The sequence below is a fragment of the Lutra lutra genome, chromosome 13 (genome assembly GCF_902655055.1).
Source record: "Lutra lutra chromosome 13, mLutLut1.2, whole genome shotgun sequence".
In the NCBI taxonomy this organism is placed as follows: domain Eukaryota; kingdom Metazoa; phylum Chordata; class Mammalia; order Carnivora; family Mustelidae; genus Lutra; species Lutra lutra.
Window position 1 is genome coordinate 70,185,211 of NC_062290.1, and position 24,064 is coordinate 70,209,274.

At 42.3% G+C, this 24,064-nt stretch overlaps 1 long non-coding RNA gene across 1 annotated transcript in view; it reads right to left on the reverse strand.

The window, feature by feature from the left end:
* Window positions 1-8,982: 8,982 nt before the first annotated feature.
* The window catches only part of LOC125083253 (uncharacterized), a 138,495-nt gene continuing 123,413 nt past the window's right edge, over window positions 8,983-24,064 (reverse strand). The window contains exon 3 of the long non-coding RNA XR_007122222.1: window positions 8,983-9,065. This is a non-coding gene — a long non-coding RNA (uncharacterized LOC125083253). The remainder of the gene's footprint in view (window positions 9,066-24,064) is intronic.

Genomic DNA, 24,064 nt, shown 5'->3' on the forward strand with positions numbered 1-24,064 from the left:
AGACGTTTTCTCGGGAAGGAAGTGAAAGGAGAAGGGTTGGGTGAGTGGAAGGGAGAGTGAAACTGGGATGCAGCTCCAGCGGACCCCAGGGGAACTCTGAGGTGACTCTTTAGTGAGGTCCAAGACAGGTGACAGGACTGGGCCCCTATGTCCAAAACTCCTTATCTAGGGAGGCAAAACTGCACCAACCCTGTCAGCACCTTCTGACTCCAACACAAGGCATCTCAGATGGATCCCAACACCATCTCTTCTCCTCAATGAAGCATTCCTGGAAGGATCTCCCAAGACTATAACCTCTTATATATTCCTATATGGACTCGGGGCCTTGGGTTGGGAGAATATGTGGAAGGGATCCCTTGCCTCTGCCCAAGAAGAATGAATCCAATCATTACCTATGGGGCAAGGCCCACGAAGAACATTTCCTGTGGATCTGCAGATCCAGTTCTGCCTGGATCTCCTCATGACAATGGTTATGTACCTGACCTTGACTTCACATCAGTCCCAACTCCCACACTTAGTTCCAAAACAGGTCTTAAATCACTCAGGAGCCAAGCCAAGCCAGGCTGAAAGAGGAAACAGCTTTGGCCAGGTCTGTGTTCCAGCATAGTCTACAGACATCAAAACAAAGACAGGCTAAAATCTAATGAAATTACTCTCAAACAATGAAAGCAAGATGTTGACATCCTCTTCAGGGTCTGGCCCAACTTAAGATAGTAATGTCCATGGATAAGATAGGCAACTGAGTCAGAAGACTTTGAGGGGCGGTCTAAGACATGACCACGGTCTTACCAGCTAAATCAGATGATGGCAATTACTGGACATTACAAATTTGTGAGTTAAATGTTTATCTGCTTTGGGATGTCTGTTTTGACACTGTGAGGCCACTCCCAGAATGATTAACTTAACAAAGGCCTCTAGGGTGGCCACACCCACTTGTATCGACTATATTTACTTTTCTGTACACACTTCCCTCTAAGAAAGCAGCCTTGAACCTGACTCTACTGACTGGCTGAGGTCTGGTAAGCATACTTCACCATTGTCTTTCTGCTTCTGCATTCATATTCAACTTCCTATAGAGGAAATGTGTTTTAGTGCTGGTGTCAGATCCAATCTGTTAGCTCCAGGCTATAAGGAGACCAAATTAGTCACTCAAATGCTGAGTCTTCATCACCTCAGTCCCTTCCTTCCCCCCTCATTTGATTCAGGTAAAGTGGCTTGCTTAGGGTTCTGCAAAGATCCTCTGCAGATTACGTCACCAAGGAAGGGCAGAGGTCAGACTTGACCAATGTTCTCTGAAGAGCTCAAAAGCTCTTTTATGAGTTCTGTTCAGAATTGGACTTTAGAAATGTGGCCAATATGTATTAAATAACTTGAAATTGGCCAACTTCAAAAGTTTCAGATTATCTTAAGAAAGCCATCATGAGAAGTGTCTATAATTTTCCCAGAATAACCTATCCAAGATTCTGATGGTCAAATATTTTAGATGAATATAACAATAAGTTGCTAGATCTCTTAAGGATCTTATGTAGTCCCAGACCCTCCTATTTTCACATCTAATATCAAACTTTTAAATGGGTATCCTGGTGGGGAATGTGATTGAGAACTTGAATTAAATGGAATCTGGGTAAAATGCTCTGACTATAGCAGATTATCCCACTGAACCCTTGGCTGCTTGGTGACCCGCAGAGCATTTATTTATTTTGTGCTGCAGCAAGACTCCTTCTGTGCTTCTTTAAGGAGAAGACCTTGTCCGACAGGAGAAGACCTTGTCTGACAGGTTACATTTAGTTGGCAAGTCTTTCTCAGAATCACAGGGCTCTGGAAGCTAGAGGTATTATAGGACATTCATAAGGGATTATTTCTGGATTGCTAAGCCACTTAGTGACCTATTTTGAGGTTATCCGGTTAAGACTAGGGTACTATCCTAAGAGGAAAAGGAAGCTCCAGGGGTAAAGATAACCCAGACATCCCACGCACACCACTGTCACCAGTCTCTCAACCCTTTTGAGTATTGGGGAAGGGAGACCTGTGACCAGGTGTTAGAATTCTGCCTTCACAAGAGTCTGCTAAGTCCTTATTTTATACCCAGAGGTCAGCTTTGAGGGCCTGGGTATATATTATAGTTGGGTAAAAATGAAGAGAGAAGTCTACAACTCTCGCTATCCAAGGCCTATATAAATGAGAGAGCAGGTCCGCAGCCCACAAATCGGAACTTCTGGCCTTAAGATGGGCAATCATTCATAAGTTTGGGGAATCTGTGTAGTGGGTCATGGGGCACGGTGACTCAGAAAGGGAACCTGTGCTGGATTGCACATCCTCCTGCTTGTGTGTCCACTGGCTGGTAGAAGCAAGAAGCCAACATATAGGAAATACATGGGGGATGATAATCACTGTGCCCGCTATGCCAGGCTGAGCCCACCATCCACTGTCACCCTGATTATAGGAGGGAGATTGTTTTCAGTATATGAGTTTGACACCAGAACTCATCCGAAGAAGGGAAATTCTGAATGCCACTTGCTGGGAGAAAGCTGTCAACTAGAGGAAGTACAGAAGTCTGAAAAAACCCCAAAAGTGGAGATTGTGGCTTCTGACTGGCAGATACAACTGTGTTGGGCTCTATGGGGGCAGTTCTCCTAACCAGATTTCTGGACGATCCAATATTTCATGGCATCACCATGACAATCCCTGGTCTCATTTCCTGCGCTTTGAAAACATGCAAGGGCCTGAGTCTCTCTCACCCGAGTTAGGGAGTGGTCCTTGGTAGTCAGCTCTTTTGCACTTTCTGCATTACCCCAGACTCTGCAGCAGCACTAGGTCCCCTAGTTGCCTTAGTTTGGGATCCTAACGTGAACAAAGGTCATAACCAAGAGCTCTGGTTGACGAAGGCACTGACCATGGCCCCACAGACTGGCCAGGGCAGGATGGGCCGTTCTGGGAGTGTAGCCATCATCCAGCTTGGCAATGTTGTCTTCCCCCTGAATGAATGTCGCCAACACCCAATCTGTTTCTAGACCTTGCAAGACAAAAATCTAGTCACTGCCTGAGGGCACCTCCAGCCACACCACGGGGCTCGCAATGACTCTGAGGGGCGCTGCATCAACTCCTGGTATAGGAAAGAAGCTAAACTTTGGAGCTGGCCAGGTTTGCCCAAGTGGCCCTGAGTTTGGAATGGAGGGAGTGGACACACCTCTGACACAGCCTGAAGATGAGAAAGCAGGTGGAGAGCAGGGCAGTTCTGTGGCTTTACAATGACCGCAAGCCTGTGTCAAGTGCTTCGTATGGGGTAGGCATTGTCTAAGCATGTAGGATGACGTCATTGGAGCCTCCCAACAATCAGACAAGGTAAGTACTCTTTTTGTTCCTACTTTATAAATAAGAAAAGTGAGACACTGAGAAATGAAGGAATCTGATGCAGATAGTTAGGGGTCCATTGGGGAGTCAACCCCTTGCTCGTGGCTCTCATACCCTTACTGCTACACGACCCAGCCCCTGGGAGGACTCTATTTCACCTCTATCCTAGAATCTTTCCACGTATCCTAGAGCTTTACTAACCCCACTCCACAGAGAAGAAGTTGAGTCTCAGAGAGGTTAAGTAATTTGTCCAAAAAGCACAGGGTTAGCCAGGACCCAAGCAGGGATTTTAATCCCTGCCTCCAAAGCCCACACTCCTCCCCCCGGACCCCCCACCCTCGTCCACCACACAACACACTCAATAGGTTCATTTTCCAGAAGTTTTGAAACCAATGAAGATGAGAGAGAGAGAAAGGGGGGAGGTGGGAGAGCAAATGAGAAGGGAGGGGGGAAAATGGCTATTTAGGGAACAATTAAATTAATGAAATATTTATTTTTCAGACATGTTCTGGATCTGGAGTTATATCGCATGAGGTTCGGGACATAAAAATATATTATGTGTTACTTGTTTGCAAATCAAATGTCCGTGCCTCATTCGGTTAATGACATAAAAGCCTAGAAAAGGATTGAAACAAACTGGGACAATTTAAAAATAAACAAAAAATAAGCCCCTTAGGGGATGCAAAAAAACCCCAAAACATGTTTTCCGCTCATTTAAAAAAATGGTCGTGGTTTCTGCTCTCTGGTTGTTAAGGGCTCTGCAGCAATCACAGACAATTTGCAGTTGACCATTTGGGAGAAAGTACTCTGGCTCCACTATGCAGCCTCCCTGCCTCACCCACAAAGGGTGGCACACTCCGGGGAGCGACTGCCATTCATCAAACAGACTCGGCTTTTAGACTCGGCTTTTAGAGCCACCCCACGGGGAAGGGCAATTGTTCCCCGTGGTCTCAAGGGAAGACCTCAGTTTGGCGGTGACAGTCCCCAAATCGCATGCATAATTGTTCTGAGGGAAGTATTATAGGACCAACAAAAAGAAATCTGTGCTGTATTATTTTGCAGGTTCCAACTGGTTGGATATAAAACAAAACAAAAAAGAAATTACATACTCGATGGGAAATTAGAGCATTTAACATTTCTGTTTCTTTTAGACATTTTAATCTATTCCTCCATGAGGATAGCTAATGCTTGTCTAAAAAGCTTTTGCCACTTTCCTACTGCATGTTAAGATGCCTATTTTCTTTAGCGGGTCCTTCCAACAAAACCATGTTCATTTTGTTCTTAGGATTTATTTCCAAGGATACAGTTCTTAGAGTAATTTAGGAATTATCCAAAGAATTATTAAAGGATTTAAGAGTCTTAATATAGCAGTATTAATTTACTAAGGGATCCTTCAGGAAATTTTTTTGAAGGTCTCATGGTGAAAAAAATCTTAGAAAAAATATCAGAGCCATAGGCTTCGAAATCATAAGAGAGATGGAGAAATGTAACTGTTCTAAAAAGAAGTTTTTTCATATATAAATGTCTACGTGTATAGATTACACTTATATCAGGCATATACCCTTGCTCATGTTGGGCTAATATTTTTCCCAAATACATTATATTTTTCCATCATCATGAAGAGATACATGATGTGTAAGCCGATCTACAAGGAAGGGTGATGGGCTCGTTCATGAGCACTTCTTCTATTTACAGTTCTACTCCTAAAGCTAATTCAGTCCTCTGATTCTAGACCTAATAATAAGAACTAATTGGGTTTGAAAAGTCATATTTAATATCAGAAAACCAGTCCTTGTAGTATTTCCTTGTGCTAGCAACCGCTGAACGGGCCAGATGGTTTTAATTAAACAATCCACTTTGAGCCTAGAAGAGTACACAGAAGCCAATCCGAGACTCTGCCCATTCTTCCTACTCCTTAGGCACATTCACAGGTTTTCATTCATTGTGTACGAGGTGCTTCGCTGTCCCTCCCATATCACCCAATAATGAGCAGGACATAGAAATTCTTCTTATAGAACATTTCTATAATCTATGGGGAAGTGTTGCAAAAGCCACGTATTTGGGAGCAAGTGCCCAGAAGCCATGCTCCAGTGTCAGGGAAGAGTCATGACTCGCCTTAGAAGGTGGCAGCTCCGCTACCCGGCCAGCCTTCTCTTTCACGGAATGGGAACGGGGCGGGGGGGGGGGTAGTTTAGAGAGACCATCTGGGGCAGAGCTGAACTGTGGGAAGGGAGAGGGTGGCTACATTTCCCTTGATACCAAAAGAGAGGAAAGAAGGACCCCTTGTAGGTGGGCAATAGAAAGAGAACCAAAGGCAGGGGAGATGTCTGAACTTGGGGTCCCAGGCGGAATGCTGCTTCATGTATGTGCCAACCCCCTTTGTTCGTTACACAAGGTTTAGTTGCTCACAAGTGCTGCTGGACGTGTGAATTCTATAGAGGAATTCAGAGGATAGGACAGAGAGCTAATGTCCTGGTTATATTCTCACGAAATCCATACAAGTAGCCATCCCAACCCCTCAGATCTGCGAGCTTAAAAATGAGTTGAAAAGTTGCAAATGGTGTTCTGCTTTCTCGAAAATGAATGGCAGAGTATTGACCCCAAACTCCTTCCCAGGTAACTCAAGAGGAGGATCTATTTTATAGTGAAAGTGTTAGAGATTAAAAAAAAAAAGTATATCATTATAAATTTGTTGAAACCCTAGAATGTATATCACAGAGAGTGAACTCCAGTCTAAATCATCGACTCTGAGTGGGAATGATGTTGTCAGTGTAGGTCCATTAAATACACCACCCTGGTGTGGGATGGGGATAGTGGCCATGCCTCTGTATGAAAAGTCTCTATTTTCTGCTCACTTTTGCTGTGAACCTAACACTGCTCTAAACATAAATTCTAATTTTTTAGAAAGCAGCCTCTAGGGGCACCTGGGTGACTCATTCGTTAAGCATCTGCCTTCAGCCCAGGTCATGATCCCTGGGGGTGGTGGGATCGAGCCCCGCATCAGGCTCCCTGCTCAGCGGGAAGGAAGCCTGCTTCTCCCTCTCCCACTCCCCCGATTGTCTTCCCTCTCACGCTATCTCTCTCTCTCTCTGTCAAATAAATAAAATCTTTTAAAAAATTAGTAAGAGAATAAAAAGGAGCCTCTACCTTTACCCGAACTGACTTTGTTTCATACTATTTCTCATAGCATTTATATTACAAATGGCTAATGTTTTTATTATTTATTATCTGATTTGTTTTTCTCTCTCTCACTACAATGTAAGAAAGGGACTTTATCTTTTTTACCATTGTATTTCCAGCACTTGAAAGATGCTTGGTATTTAGTAGGTGCTCAGCAAGTATTTTTTAAACAAACAGACAAATAATAGCAAGACCATAAATATACCTGATCCCAAATGAATGATCTGTGGTAGAATTCAGTAATTTGGTAGGCATATGACCACAAGCAAATCATCTCCAGGACTCATTTTCCAAGTTGTCCAATAAAGAATTTTGCCTAAATCAGTAGTGAGCGATCCTTGGTCTGAAGAATATATGTGGCCCACCTAGTTACACATATGATCTAATTTGTGTGTTAATTTATGATAAGTAATATCATCCTTGATCTTATTAAAGCATGAAGTTAGAAACTAAAAAGCTGCTTCCTTGTTGCAATTTCTCCAATATGCACAGAAATTAACATCTTAGTGACTAGAAGACAGTGCCAAATTTTTCACTGGCATTTTTCTATTTAATAAGCAGCTAGCTTGAGTTGTTAAAATATACATTTCTCCATAGGAATCATTAAAACTACCTTTTTTCTCATTCTGACTGACAGAAAACCTGTGCATACCTTTTTTTCCCCCTCAGTTGGTCCTGGTGCAAAAATAAAAAGGTTGCTGATACTTGGTAGACTCTCTCTTTTCAGAGATAAATGACTAAGGCTTATCAGAGTGGACTTGGAGGTGGTATGCAGCCAATACATCTCAATTAGTCTACAGTAACTCTGTACTATCATTACAAATCAGGGACTCCTAACTAAATCCCCTGGAACAATTGTGCCTCCTACAATTCGTTAACTGTAAGGTAATGGTAATACATCTATTCTTCTTTAGGGTGATAGGAAGAGGGGTAAAGGGGGCAGCTGACAGGAACTTGCTTCTTTGTTTTAACTCTGTATTTGAAGACTCTTGCTCTGTGAACTTTCTTTATGGATTCCAAACTTCACATGTAATTAAATCTCCGAAGACTAGAAGGATGATTGGCAAGTTACCACTCTAGAAAATACAATTGATTGAACAATGCATTTCCATTTGTTCTCTCTGCTTCCACACTGTTCCTCTTCCAAGTCATACTAAACACAGCCATCATGATATCCTACCTAAACCCAGATCTTATCGTAATGCCTTCCTGCTCAGATACCCATGAAGTCTCCCCAACACCTGGAAAAACCCAACCTGGGATTTTAGCATGGCCTTGACACTTCTCGTCTTCGCAGAATGAATGGTCTCCTCAAACTTCATGAGGCTCTGAATGGATCCTAGATGTTCCTCCTTCCCTGTGTCTCCTCCCTTCCCCTGGACTAAACTCTCCTCTCTGTCCCCCACCCTGCCAATGCTCTAGAAATTCATTGCAGTGCCCTCCTTTTCTGGAAATCTTCATGTAGACCTATAATCACACATTCACTTAAGTGTTTTCTATCTCTCAGATGGACAATGACACATTTTGCCTTATAATAGATGTAATTACTTGTATCTTACCCTTTCAAGACTATAGGCTTCCTAAAGCCTGGAACAAAGTCTCATTCATCTGGTTCCCAAACTACATTCTTTCCACAGCTTCAAATTGTTTCTTTCCTTAAGAGGAGCATCTCAGCCACATGGCAGGAGTATGTCTCCCCGAATAGGAAACATTCCACCGGTACTGTAACTTTTCTTTAACTTATAGGTGACCCTTAAGTCTGTCTTCTGTCACCCATTAAAGAAAGACTATGAGTCATAAGAGCAAGACCCCTACCGTCCCACCCCCTACTGTGAGGCCAGCACATGGTAAGAAAGCCTAGTAAAGACTGCCTACACCAGCCCATCCCCCTAGCTAAGCAAATGCATTTGTAATCCAGAGAGGGCTGGAGGGAATCCCCTTCTCCTTGGCAATTGTATAGTTTGTATGGCTGCTGTAAATAATACTAAGCACTGGGTGACTTGTAACAATAGAAATTTGTTCTCTCACAGTTCAGAGACCAAAAGTCCAAAATCAAGGTGTCTACATAATCTCTCCGAAGGCTGGAGGGGAGTCCTTCCTTGTGTCTTTCTAACTTCAGGTGGTTACAAGCAATCCTTACTGTTCGTTGGCTCATAACTGCATCAGTCCTACCCTTGACCCTCGCATGGTGCTCTCCCTGCATGTCTCCTGCCTCTGTGTCTCTTTTCTTTTATAAGCACACCTGTCACACCAGATTGGACGCAACCATCTCAACTTGATTACATCTGCACAAACCCGTCTTCTACATCTGCACAAACCCGTTTTCCAAATAAGCTCACATTCACAATTCCCGGGGTCTTGAGCGTACCTTTTTGGGGGACACAATTTAACCCACCACAGCATCCAATCCCTCGCCCCCTTGCACAGCTTACTACTCACCGAGAATGACATGTATCATTGTCCGTGGTCCTGAGAATGAGCTTCAGTCTCCCACTCTCCACTTTCCCACCCAGAGACGACACGAAAACCAAAACCTTTGAAGAGGAAATGACGATTCCTTTTTAAAAAATGGAATTTTCATTTTTTACATTATTATCTTTAACTGTGGCAAAAAATATATATAACATAAAATTTACCCTCTCCACCATTCCAAACTGTCCAGTTCAGGGGCATTTAGGTACGTTCGCATGTCTGTGCAGCCATCACCACCATCAACATTCAGAACTCTTTGTCTTGTAAAACTAAAACTCTGTACCCATTCAACAACTTGCCGTTCCCCTCCCCGCTGATGGTGCTATTAAACACGGAATCAATTACAAATGCGTGATCCTTGAGTTGCTTTAACCCAAGGTGTTGATTATATAGAACATACACAATACAATGATTTATAATGTTATAATACACACACATATACATTTGTGTACACACACATACAGTGATTAGAAGTAAAATATTCGAAGTAAAATAATAGTCTGGTGATAAAGTCGCCACTAGAGGTAGGTAAGCTAGTCTGGTGCAACTGAGAAGAGTTTTCTGCTGCTTGTCCCAGAATGTGACCCAATTCCCTCATTCGACTGATGAAATTATTGCCTAAGCAAAAGTGACGAGAGCCCCTTGGGGATGTTTGTGGTAAGCCCTCGTGGGAAGGTCTCACTGGCCCCATTTGAAAGTGCATTCAAATCAACGCTACAACATTTGTTTATAGCTCTCATCTATGCCAGACGTTACTCTAAGCACCGGGACACGGAAATAATACATTCCCAACTTCAAGAGCTCAAGTCCTTAGGAGCTAGAGATAGTCAATACTAGGAATATCCAGTATGTTTCTTTTTTTAAATACAGCTTTTCTATCTTTAAATATTTTTTCAAAGGATGCTACATGTCAAATGTACTTCAATTAAAAAAAAAAAAAAAGGATGTTAAAATCTTCCTTTGGGCAACTTCCTCGTCTTTACTCCTCTGCATCATCAGTCCCAGACCCCTGGTATTGTACTTTTTAAATATTTTTCATCAAGGATCATCTTTGCAAGGAAGGATGAGGCCTCTGTGGGCATTAAGGAGATGCTGGAAAACACAGATCTGAAGTTCAGGAGAGGTTTGTGTTGGAAGAAAGGTTTCAGAGCAGTTAGCTGGAACTGGTCAGAGGACTGCTGGTGGAATTTCTCCCCACAAGTGTCCTATCTAGGGCTTCTGCAGTTTTTCCTGGCCCGAGAGAGTGCACACTCCTTCACAAAGTATACTGCCCAGAAGACTGTAGTATACCCTCTTCAAGGAAGCTCTTGGACATCCTGAATCTTCTCTTTGCCTGTTCTTAGCTGTCGATATTCTGTCTTCAGTCCCTTTTTGATGGTCACTTTATACCGTCTTCCTGGTTCATCAAATATAATCCCAGAGCTGGAATTAGTGTATATAATTTGATGAGTTCAAAATGTAAGTTACCAACACAGACTTCATTCCTCAATCTTAAAACCACAGATCCAATTCCTAGGGGCATTTTCACTTAGAACTTCTACTGGCATATTCCTTGAGCCGGTCTAAAAGTTACCTATCTCCCACTGCCAAATCTCTCCAAGCCATGCTGTGCTGTGTGTGTGTGTGTGTGTGTGTGTGTGTGTGTGTTATCTTGGTGAACTGCACTGGCATCCATGCCTTTTTCCTCCTCTATTAGTGAGACATGGAGGAAGAACAACATTGCTCAGAGCTTCAGGGTTCTCAATGCTTTTGGGATTAGATCGTCTTAAATTCAAGGATATGTAAGAACACATTAAAGGTTAACAACACAGTCTCCAATTCCCATGCCCTTAATGTTGTGTTCCCCAATTGCCGTAGTGCATCAGAAACTAGGTAAGATTGAAAGGTGTACAGACTACCATTCCAAGAATAGGTACTAGGAAAAAAAACAAAACAGATCAATATTCTAAACTCCAAAGCCAGGATTTTCAGAGTTGTTCACTCGTGAGGCAGTGACTTTTAGTCCTTAATTTGATTAATGGGTTTTAGCGACTATCTATAGCTAATGAGAAGACCAAGAAAAAATGTCTTTATATAGCTTGTGGGATTTTGTCAGTTTGATTACTTATACTTTTTAGTGTTGGATAAAAGAAAGCAAGCAGGACAAGGGCTAATTTATTTGGATGATGCACTTGTTTCTGATGAGATCTTGGTGAAATATATCACTGGAGGGCTGGACTTTTGAAGAAAAGTATATCTAATATTGCTCTTTGATATTATTCTGTTTGATCTCACTCAATGTTGAGTATTACGTGTCACGAGAGCTATCTTAGGTAATTGACTTCACCCTTCCTACATTTAGAGATGTTCCTGGAGTTCCATGGAGATTTTGAAAAGTGATTCCAGAATTATGAAACCATAAATGAGTTTATTCAGAGCGATCAGGTCAAACACCCAGAAGCAATGAGGTTCAGAGCAACTGGACCTGGGGCCTGGCCTCTGCATCATCAGACAGGAAGGTTATGGCCAGGCCTTCAGGCCCCTGGTGGATCATTTGAGCTTCGTGGGTCCAAGGTTTCCTGTTAGGACAATAAAAATATTTTGGAACTAGATGCGACATTATGAATATACTAAGTGCCTCTTAATTGCTTACTTTAAAATGGTTAATTTTATGATGTATAAATTTCACCTCAATTACATGTTTAGAAAGGCCTGTCAGTTGATAGTGGTTGAACTCTCCTGCTCCAACAACTTCCTAGTTCTTTTGCAGTAAATCCTCCATCCATTACCATGTGTTATAAGATGCTATAAATCCGGGCCTGCCTACTCCTCTCACCTCTCTTTGCACTCATGGCTGCTTGCTGTATGCGAGTCACACAGTCTTTTGGGTTCTTAAACACAGCAAGTATGTATTCTTTTCTTTTCTTTTTTTTTTTTTAAAGGTTTTATTTATTTATCTGAGACAGAAAGAGAGCACACACAAGCGGGGGCAGGGAGAAGAGCAGATGAAGAGGGACAAGCAGACTCCACACTGATCATGGAACCCAACTAGGGGCTCAATCTCATGACCCTTAAATCATCATCTGAGCTAAAATCAAGAGTCGGACGCTCAACTCATTGAGCCACCCAGGCGCCCCTCAGCAAGTTTGTTTTCACCTCAGTGTTTCTGCACAAGCTCTTCCCTCTTCCCAAGATGCCTATCCCTTGGCTTTGCACAGGACCACCATTTTCTTATCATTCAGGTCTCAGCTCAAAGCCACTTCTGCAGAGAGTGTCCCCTGATGATCACATCTAAATCTGTCTGTCCTTAGGCTTGGGTTTTTTCCTCTCGAGCACTTATACCATATAAAATTATTTTTCATTCATTTTTTACTCATTATTATCTGTTTCTCTCCACTAGAAAGTACATTTCATGTGAAGAGGAATTTTGTAGATTCTGTTCATTTGTCCACCCCCACTGCCTGACACATGAAGGCATCAAAGATTCTTTGCTGCATTGGGGAGCGTGGGTGGCTCAATTGATTAAGTGTCCGACTCTCCATTTCAGCTCAGGTCATGATCTCAGGGTCATAAGATCAAGTTCCACATCAGACGCCACACTCAGTGTGGAGTCTGCTTTAGATTCTCTCTCTCCCTCTCCCTCTGCCCCTCCCTCCTCCTACTCTCTCTCTCTCTAAAAAAAAAAAATCCTTTGCTGCATAAAGGATTGGAAGGAAGGAAGAAAGGAGGGAGGGAGGGAAGGGGGGAAGGAGGGAGGGAGCAATGAATGATCCAATGAAGAAAGACTCTTAGGTCACATCTAGGTAGAGGTGGTCCAGACTTCTGTGATAGATTAACAAAGTCTGCCATGAGTGTAGAACAGCACTGGTGAGTTACAAAGACAATGGTATGCCGATAAATGTTTAATAACTAGTTCTCAGAGGTGAGGCTGGAGGTAGGGGGTGATGTCCTGACTTGGGGCATTTATCTGTTTACATGGTTTAAACATTCTCACCGTGGCTGATTTCAAGAAATCAGTAAGTTGTGACTTGGCTCATGAAATTCCTGAAAATTTGCTCATCAGCCCTTATGAGCTGGTACGAGCCAATTCCAGCACAACACCAGAGAAATGACGTGTATCTGCCGCCCCTGAGATAGTCCTATACTTTCCTTTTATGGAGAGAGAACCTGAAACCTGGAGAAGAAAAGCCACTGGATCAAGATTAGATGGCAAGTACACAGCAGAGGCCAGTTTCTTGTTTAAAGGCTGTTTTTCTTTGTAAAGACCTTCAGATGCTGTCAAAAGAAAAGCACCAAGAGGCACACCACAAATTTCTGCCTTGAGAGGGCTTATTGAAAGAGCTGTGAGGGTGTGTAGCTAAAACTTCTGGCAAGGACCCAAGCAGGTTGACAAACTCCTTGCTTGCCAGAAGTTTGGCTAGCCAGGGGGATTTTCAACACTTGCATTTTGCTTGGGGAAGGCTCCGCAGTGCACCGTGGGCTCCCCCCACCACCCCCAAATCCAGTTGCTTCTTCGGGCCACATGAACCTCAGCAAAAGGGCTAAGGAACTGACCGGCTATAAATTCAACTTTCATATATCTAGGAGTAAAACTGAGGGACATTCTTAAAAACTGGCTTTTGTTGTTCAAGACAGAACTTAATTCAGAATCCAAAAGAACACCTAGGGAACACACACATACACACACACACACACACACACACACACGGAAAGAAACACCAAAATTCACTCCCCTGCAACTATGTCCCTTTTCAAGCCATGTCCCCTTCTATTGTAACAGTGAACATGATGTTCATTTCCCAGGGATATTCGTGTGGTAGACTGTTGGCTCTTCAACCGCAGAAAACTTCTCTCTGTTTCTTTCCTCAGTTTGAACTCTCAGAATCTCCCAGATATCTAGCACAGAACCTGGCTGATTGACTTGTGGAACTGAGAAACGTGGAACCCCATGAGCAAGCAGAAGGACGCCACAGGTGGGAGGCCCGGGCTGCAGTCCCTGCTCTCTGACCTGAATGCTAGGGACTGAGACAACCCATTTCCTCTCTTAGAGCCTCAGTGTTCTCATCTGTAAAATGAAGCCATGGGACGGCAGAATTACCAAGGTCTGTCTTGTCGCTCAAAATCTTGGAGTATAGCACAGTTTTCAGATTGCATTATTCCATTCCCTGGGATAGAAGGTATGGAGCTATTTCTGAATGCAGCCCTGTCCTCGTCTGCGAAATGGAGTTCAGCAGCACAGAGTAGTTGAAAGCCCACGGTCTGTGGAGCCAGGTCGAATCATACTTTTAATCCTGCTCCTCTCCATGCTAGCTATGTGACATCTTGCCAATTACTTCACATCTCTGAGCTTTGCAACCCTCATTTGTGAAGAGAGACTCTGAACCTCTTTATGGGGTGGTTGTGAGGAGTAAGTGAGGAAAGACAAGTGAAGTGCCCAGCACCTAGTAGGTAGCCTGCAAATATTCACTTCTTGGCTGCTTTTCTTTTCCTCCTCCATGTCCAAGTTAAGAATATACAAAAGCAGAAGGGATACTATCACTGAAATATTTTTGGAATAACTACATCTGACATTTGGGTTGGATTTGTATAAGATAAAAGGTCACGAAACTCCGCCTGTGTGGCATGGAACCTTGCTATAGGGAGAAACTGTGCTCTTCTCTTGGCTGCTGAAATCGATTTCTCCATTAGCTAGTTTATTAGTGCCTTTTCCACCCAGCGAGGCTTGTCTGTAAAATGGAAAGTTTCATAGGTTAAAAAGAAGGAGGGGAAGGAGGAGGAAGAGGAGAAGGAGGACGAGCCAAGTGGAGGGTTGGGGGGACACGGCTGCATCCGGCCCCCTCGGACTGAGGGTTAATGTGTGGGGAAACAGGCCGAGAAGGAAGGATCTAAGCTGATGACATTACTTGAGTGGTCTCAGGTCACTCATGCTTGTCCTTCAAGGTCAGCAGTTAGAAATTTCATCTAGAACCAGGGTCTTTTTTTTTTTTTTCCTTTTTAAGGTTCTGTTTCATGTGGTTTTAAAATTATGAGACCATTCACCATGATGAAGCATAGGAAAATAAGAGAAGGAAAAAAACCCATCATTTGTTTACAGTATTATATTTGCTTTTCATTTTTACTCTGCATTTAGATAGCATTACATTGACATCAGTGGGATTACACTCCATGTCATGTTTAATGACTTGCCTAGCCTCACTCAATTAGGAACAACAAGTTTCTCTATCAGTAGAAATCAACATTGCCATCCATTGTGCGGTGACTTATTATGATGTCATGGGGTGTAGAAATAATTACTTAACCAGTCGCATGATAGGACATTTTGATGTTTTCACAACTGCGCAGGCCCACGGGAGCACTTTGAAAGAAGTCAGAAGTCAGTCCAAGTGGAGGGAACAGTCTTCAGCTGCAGTGGCCCTTGGAACTCTGCTCTTCCGAGCATCTGGCCCTCTAACTAAGGAGTGGGAAAGGGGCGAACGGAGTTTCTGCAGCTGCCAAAAATTCTGCAAGAATTTTCTCCTTTTCAATGCCATAGACCAGGACTTGACCAAATCCAGCCCTCCACCTGTTTTTGTACAGCCTGGGAGCAAAGAATGGTTTTCGCAGGTTTTTTTTTTTTTAATTTTATTTTTTATAAACATATATTTTTATCCCCAGGGGTACAGGTCTGCGAATCGCCAGGTTTACACACTTAACAGCACTCACCATAGCACATACCCTCCCCAATATCCATAACCCCACCCCCCCTCTCCCAAACCCCCTCCCCCCATCAACCCTCAGTTTGTTTTGTGAGATTAAGAGTCACTTATGGTTTGTCTCCCTCCCAATCCCATCTTGTTTCATTTACTCTTCTCCTACCCCCTTAAACACCCACGTTGCATCTCCTCTCCCTCATATCAGGGAGATCATATGATAGTTGTCTTTCTCCGATCGACTTATTTCGCTAAGCATGATACCCTCTAGTTCCATCCACGTCGTCGCAAATGGCAAGTTTCATTTCTTTTGATGGCTGCATAGTATTCCATTGTGTATATATACCACATCTTCTTTATCCATTCGACTGTTGATGGACATCTAGATTCTTTCCATAGTTTGGCTACTGTAGACATTGCTGCTATAAACATTCGGGTGCACGTGCCCCTTCGGATCACTATGTTTGTACCTTTAGGGTAAATACCCAGCAGTGCAATTGCTGGGTCATAGGGTAGTTCTATTTTCAACATTTTGAGGAACCTCCATGCTGTTTTCCAGAGTGGTTGCACCAGCTTGCATTCCCACCAACAGTGTAGGAGGGTTCCCCTTTCTCCGCATCCTTGCCAGCATCTGTCATTTCCTGACTTGTTAATTTCAGCCATTCTGACTGGTGTGAGGTGATATCTCATTGTGGTTTTGATTTGTATTTCCCTGATGCCGAGTGATATGGAGCACTTTTTCATGTGTCTGTTGGCCATCTGGATGTCTTCTTTGCAGAAATGTCTGTTCATGTCCTCTGCCCATTTCTTGATTGGATTATTTGTTCTTTGGGTGTTGAGTTTGCTAAGTTCTTTATAGATTTTGGACACTAGCCCTTTATCTGATATGTCATTTGCAAATATCTTCTCCCATTCTGTCAGTTGTCTTTTGGTTTTGTTCACTGTTTCCTTTGCTGTGCAAAAGCTTTTGATCTTGATAAAATCCCAATAGTTCATTTTTGCCCTTGCTTCCCTTGCCTTTGGTGATGTTCCTAGGAAGATGTTGCTGCGGCTGAGGTCGAAGAGGTTGCTGCCTGTGTTCTCCTCAAGGATTTTGATGGATTCCTTTCTCACATTGAGATCCTTCATCCATTTTGAGTCTATTTTCATGTGTGGTGTAAGGAAATGATCCAATTTCATTTTTCTGCATGTGGCTGTCCAATTTTCCCAACACCATTTATTGAAGAGGCTGTTTTTTTTCCATTGGACATTCTTTCCTGCTTTGTCGAAGATGAGTTGACCATAGAGTTGAGGGTCTATTTCTGGGCTCTCTATTCTGTTCCATTGATCTATGTGTCTGTTTTTGTGCCAGTACCATGCTGTCTTGATGATGACAGCTTTGTAATAGAGCTTGAAGTCCGGAATTGTGATGCCACCAACTTTGGCTTTCTTTTTCAATATTCCTTTGGCTATTCGAGGTCTTTTCTGGTTCCATATAAATTTTAGGATTATTTGTTCCATTTCTTTGAAAAAAGTGGATGGTACTTTGATAGGAATTGCATTAAATGTGTAGATTGCTTTAGGTAGCATAGACATTTTCACAATATTTATTCTTCCAATCCAGGAGCATGGTACATTTTTCCATTTCTTTGTGTCTTCCTCAATTTCTTTCATGAGTACTTTATAGTTTTCTGTGTATAGATTCTTAGTCTCTTTGGTTAGGTTTATTCCTAGGTATCTTCTAGTTTTGGGTGCAATTGTAAATGGGATGGACTCCTTAATTTCTCTTTCTTCTGTCTTGTTGTTGGTGTAGAGAAATGCAACTGATTTCTGTGCATTGATTTTACATCCTGACACTTTACTGAATTCCTGTACAAGTTCTAGCAGTTTTGGAGTGGAGTCTTTTGGGTTTTCCACATATAGTATCATATCATCTGCAAAGAGTGATAGTTTGACTTCTTCTTTGCCAATTTGGATGCCTTTAATTTCCTTTTGTTGTCTGATTGCTGAGGCTAGGACTTCTAGTACTATGTTGAATAGCAGGGGTGATAACGGACATCCCTGTCGTGTTCCTGACCTTAGCGGAAAAGCTTTCAGTTTTTCTCCATTGAGAATGATATTTGCCGTGGGTTTTTCATAGATGGCTTTGATAATATTGAGGTATGTGCCGTCTATCCCTACACTTTGAAGAGTTTTGATCAGGAAAGGATGCTGTACTTTGTCAAATGCTTTTTCAGCATCTATGGAGAGTATCATATGGTTCTTGTTCTTTCTTTTATTAATGTGTTGTATCACATTGATTGATTTGCGGATGTTGAACCAACCTTGCAGCCCTGGAATAAATCCCGCTTGGTCATGGTGAATAATCCTTTTAATGTACTGTTGAATCCTATTGGCTAGTATTTTGGCAAGAATTTTTGCATCTGTGTTCATCAAGGATATTGGTCTGTAGTTCTCTTTTTTGATGGGATCCTTGTCTGGTTTTGGGATCAAGGTGATGCTGGCCTCATAAAATGAGTTTGGAAGTTTTCCTTCCATTTCTATTTTTTGGAACAGTTTCAGGAGAATAGGAATTAGTTCTTCTTTAAATGTTTGGTAGAATTCCCCCGGGAAGCCATCTGGCCCTGGGCTTTTGTTTGTTTGGAGATTTTTGATGACTGTTTCAATCTCCTTACTGGTTATGGGTCTGTTCAGGCTTTCTATTTCTTCCTGGTTCAGTTGTGGTAGTTTATATGTCTCTAGGAATTGCAGGTTTTTTTTTTTTTTAATGGCTGAAAAAAATCAAAAGGCTAATACTTTGTGACACACATGAATTATGGGGTTCAAATTTTGGTGTCTATAAATAAAATTGTTTTTCACCTTGCATAGTTACCAAAGTTTTATGGGGACAGAGTCATGCTCATTCATTTATGTGATGCCTATGGTTGCTTTGGAGCTGGGATGGTAGAGTTGAGTATTTGCAACAAATATTTTATTGCCTCTGGTACCTCATACACGCCCTTTGCAATAGTCTGCCAATGTCTGCCAGGTCTATTTTCTATTTAACATGACAACTTCTTGTGTTCACAGTGATATCTAATAGTCATTAAAATCTGGGGCTTTATAATAACTTCTAAGCTTGAAGAAATCTTGGGCTGTAGACCTGCTCTGGCACTGGTGAATTTATGTGACTCGTTTCTCTGCTCCATGCCTCAGTTTTCCACTCAGTGAAATAGGCAGGTTGAATTAGATCTCTAGGGCACTTCATTCATTTCTCCATTCAGCAAACATGTTCTTCATGCTTACGACATGCCAGGCTCCATGAAAACTCTGGAGCTTCCTGATAATGTTGATGAAGTGGGAAAATATTTTGTGGTTCTCACTCAGTAAATGACTACTGATAAGAAAAGGAAATGTGAAGTCTACCAGGAAGAAATCCAGGAGGGTCCCTTGCTGTAAAGGCAAACAAATGACTTCTCCCTGAAATTAAATTTAGAGTCTCAAGGAATTTCAAATGCAAAAACTTCCTGTAGGCGACTCTGAAGAGAAAAGGGTGTGTCTTGTGCCAGGACCCTCTCCTCTCTTAGCCTTTCACCCACTCCAGTCTGCCAGAGGAGCTTTTCCTGAAAATAACAATCATAAGACTCAATCATAGGACTCTAAGGGACTTCTTCATTTGAAGGAGAGGAGCTAGAGCAAACCTCTTTTTCATCAAAGTTTCAGATCTTTGTGACTTTCTGATTCAGCAATCATTAAGGGAGCTCCTGCTGTTGCGCACCTCTGTGGCTTGGGGCATGCTGTGTCTGGGGGGATATCCTGATACGGCGTCAAAGCCTAAAGTTTCTAAAACTTTGATTCTCTGTATCCAAACTGGACTCCTCAGCGGACAGCAGCTCAGGCTGACTTTCTAAGAGAGAAAGGCTGACCTTTTCTAGACTTCTCAGGCATTATAAACCAAGGACCCTTTGAGGCTGTGAATGCATCTTTATAATTATTAATATATTATATATAATATTATATTATTTATATAAATTAATTATATAATTAATTATATATTATATATTAATATATATTATATATAATATAGTATATTAATTAATTAATATATTATTATTAATATATATTAATATATTAATATATAATATATATATTATATAATATATACTTTGAAGAGTTATAATATAATATATAATAATTATAATTATATATAATTATATATGATTAATTATATATAATTATATATATTATATATAATTATATTTAATTATATATAATATAATTATAATGCATCTTTATAATTATTAATATAATAATTATAATATATTATAAATAATATAATCATAACAGCTAATATTTATTAATTAATTAAATATTTATGTTCTAAGCTCTGCATTATGTTATATGCATTTTTGCATTTAATCCTCCTAATAGCCCCCAAGGTCAGTATTATCCATTCATTTTCCAATGAAGAAACCAAGGCTCAAGGAACCTAACTTAATAGGTAACTTGTTTAAAGATGCGCAGTTAGCTGGAGATTTGCCAGAACCAGAAGTCAAAACCCTCCGGCTCTGAAATCCTTGTTCTTAATACTAGAGCATATTACAGTTTTATTACCCTCTTTCCTCTGAAATGCATACACTTCTGATTCCTTCAAATTGCCCCCACATTCTGCAATTTGATTCAATTCAATCCAATGATATTTAAGTTTCGACCCGAGTTTCCAACAAACAGCACATTTCTGATTCCTTTGAACAATTTTCTGCTAAGCCTTTTCATGTGTATGTTTTGACTAACAGCTGGTCTGCAATAGACACACAGAAGATCTCAACTCAATGATGGTCTAGCACCCCGCATCCACTAGACCATGCTCCTTTACTTCAGGGACCCCCTTGACTTCTCTATCCGCAGAGCTTAGCCCACTGCAGGTGTCCTGGACTAGCAAATCATGGTTACAGTCACATCCCTGAGCCCCTCCTAAGGGATCCTGGACCTTCCGCAGACCCTGCTGAGAGCTCACCCTTAGGCTGCCATGTCTTATGATGGGATCTTCTCTGTTTTATTTATTTCTTTTTTGTGGGGGGCTTAACAACAGAAGTTTATTCCTCACAGTTCTGAAGGCCGGCCAATTCCATTACTGATGAAAAGCCTCTTTTTGCTTGTCCTGCTGTACCCCTACCTGGCACCTTTGCTGTACAGTCATTGGGAGGTTAGAATGGGGTTAGAAGATGGGGAGGAGGAGAGAGAGAGACTGAGAGGAATGCCCTGGAGATAAAGGTGAAACTTAGAATGACAAGACCTAAATTGGATCGTTTATCCAAAAGATTGGATGGAGAGAGGGAAACAGCATAGCCTCAGAATGTAGTTGAAAGGCCTGCTTGTCTGTGAGTGAGAAGAACCGGGCAGGGCCCACAGAAGGGGGTCTGGGGAACCCCTGTGGGGAAGGAGAAAACCACTATTTACAAGGCCCTAGGAGAGGTGGGCACAGAGCAGGCAGGCTCTGTTACAGGGGACAGTGGAATGCATCAGAAGGAAGGGGGACTTGTCATGTAATGACAGCCCCATTAGATGGATCTGGATCTGAGCCTCTGTTTCCCTCCTCTGTCAAAGAGCTTCTAGTAATAGTTGCTTGAGGGGTTGCTCTAACAATTGTGAGAGAAAGGGCTTACACACTGTATACATCTGTTTTTTGCCTTTTTTTTTTTTTGAGGGAACAATCACAAGAAAAATTCTGATTCAGATGAGGAACACCCAATCTCCTTTCTTCATGGTATCGTGAGAAAGAATGCTTTTGCCTTTGATCGCACTTTGCTTGCAATTCCCACAAATGCTTCCATTACCAAGCACTCAGTGGTTTGGTTTCAGTGTCTACTATCTGCATCATAACAACTGTGATGACTATGGTCTTAGACTATCGTTCTTCTATAGACTCCAGAAAAATGTGCGGGCTGGGATTTTGAAGAAACTTCATTCAGACTTAGAGATAGTTGACACTTCGTATATACTTGATACTAGTATTAAACTAGAAATGGGAAATGGAAACCATGAGAAAGAGGTATGCTATCTTGCAGCTTAGTATAGTTACTGTAGGTAGACTTCAGATTTGTCTCTGAGTTACCTGGCAGCCAAGGCGAAAAGGTAAGTTTGTTGGATTACTTAATTCTCACTGCATGGGAGAAGGTATACCAACTTTTTTCTTTTCTAAAGATTTTACTTATTTATTTATTTATTTATTTGAGAAAGAGTGAGAGAGACAGAGAGAGAGCACAAGCTGGGGGAGCGGCAGAGAGAGGGGGAGAAGCAGACTCCCTGCTGAACAAGGAGCCCGATGCAGGACTCTGTCCCAGGACCCTGGGATCATGACCTGAGCCAAAGGCAGATGCTTAATAGACTGAACTCCCCAGGAGCCCCAGGCATTCCAATTCTTAAGACAAATTCTAAAACAAATTTGTTATAATGAATAATGTGACATCTTCAAAAATATTTATCCAAATACAGAAGTATTTTGATGGTGGCTGCTTCTCAAATCTGCCCTCAAATCTTTCCTCAAAGGGAAGATTTTAAAGAATAATTCCAAACCTTTTGATCATTAAGAAGCTAATATCATTATCAAGGATAATATGGCCCAGTAGCTTTTACTGGTCCAGCTCCCTACAAGGGCAGAACTCAGAATCTGGTACAGAACCAAGAGTATGGTGCCATCGTTAATTAGCCATATCCTACCGTGTATACACATGTGAAAGGTGGGGCCTGGAAAGAGCATTTTCTCTGAAGATTCTCCTAGCGGTGCTGATGTGAAGCCACATTTAAAAACCTGGCAAACTATCTTAGCAAAAGAGTTAAGTAATACTCCCAGGGAGGTCAGATCCTCCCAAAAGGACCATGAAACATTTATTGTTGGTAGCTAACCTTTTAAAAAAATATAAACATACTCTTGCTTGTCCAGATCATTTCAAAAGTGTCACCACCTGCATTTGATGAGCCTTGGTGCCCCTTCTTTCCATGGTTTTTCAAACATGAGATGTTTGGGCAGTTATGGACTTAGAATCCCAGCATTGGAGCAGTCATGCTCGTTCATCCTTGAGGACTTCATTCATGCTGCTACTCCATCTGATACCTCCTTTCCCTCACCTGACCTCACTCCATCCATTCCAATCCCCCACCTTCCCAACTCCTACTCATTCTTGTGACCTCCATTTATTTTTTAAAAAGACTTATTTGAGGGGGGGGAGCAGAGGGACCTAGAGCCTCAAGCAGACTCCCTGCTGAGCATGGAGCCCAACGCAGGGCCTGATCCCACGACCCGGAGATCACAACCTGAGCTGCAATCAAGAGCTGGTTGCTCAACTGACTGAGCCAGCCACCCAGGTGTCCTGTGACCTCCATTTAAATGTCATGTCATACAGAAGGCTTCCGTGGATGCATATTTGGACAAGGTCTGCCTACCAGTGGCTCCATCCTGACCGTCCTAAGGATTTGTAACCTCCTGTCTCTAGACAAGTATCTTCTCTACTCTATCGTAAGCTCTCCCAAGGCAGACCCTGTTTGGTCTTCTTCACCCTGTTTCTCTGGTGCCCAACACAAAGCCGGGTGCATCATAGATATCTAATAAGTATTTGTGGAGGGAATGAACGAATATATGGCCTGCCACATTGTATACATGCAGAAACCGAGGACCAGAGAGGCACTCACTCAAAGTTCAGCCGAACATCAGTCACGGAGCCAGGATGAGAAATAATGAAGACGACAAAAATGCACTGACCCTTTGCTAAGTTCCTGGCACTGGGCTGAGTGCTGTTTATCCATTATCTAGGTCAATCCTCATCAGATGACTATGAGGTAGTTCCTAAAACCAGGTGCCGTCCTGGATTCTCTCCCACACCCTCTCATCTAATCCCTCATCAAACTCCTCCAGCCCTACAAAATACATTTGCGTCTGATGTCTTCTTTTCACCTCCACCATACACAAAGCCTCTGTGACCAATTGTCCAAACTACCACAACAAGCAGCCACACACCGATCTCCTGGCTTCTGTTCTTGGCTGCTCCAGAACTATTCTCCAGCAGCAGTCAGAAAGGAGCTGCCATTGCCAGGGAGGCCACACTCTTCTGCTTAAAACCCTCTGGTTTCCATCACACAGGATTGAGAAGTCCCTGTGAGACCCACAGGGATCTGGTCCCTGCTAGCTTTCTGACCAACTCTACTACTTTCCCATCAGTTGCTTTTCTCACCACACGGGGCCCCAGCACCCTGACTTCAAGCATGTGCTTCCTTCAAGGTCTGTGCCCAGACTGTGCCCTCCACCTGGAGCTCTCCTACTTCCTCACTGCCTGACTTCAGCCCTCATTAAAATGTCACCTGTTCTGAGGAGCCATCCCTAAACTTCTCCAACCTAAAGGAGCCCTTTACCCATCACATTACACTGCTGGTTTTGTTTA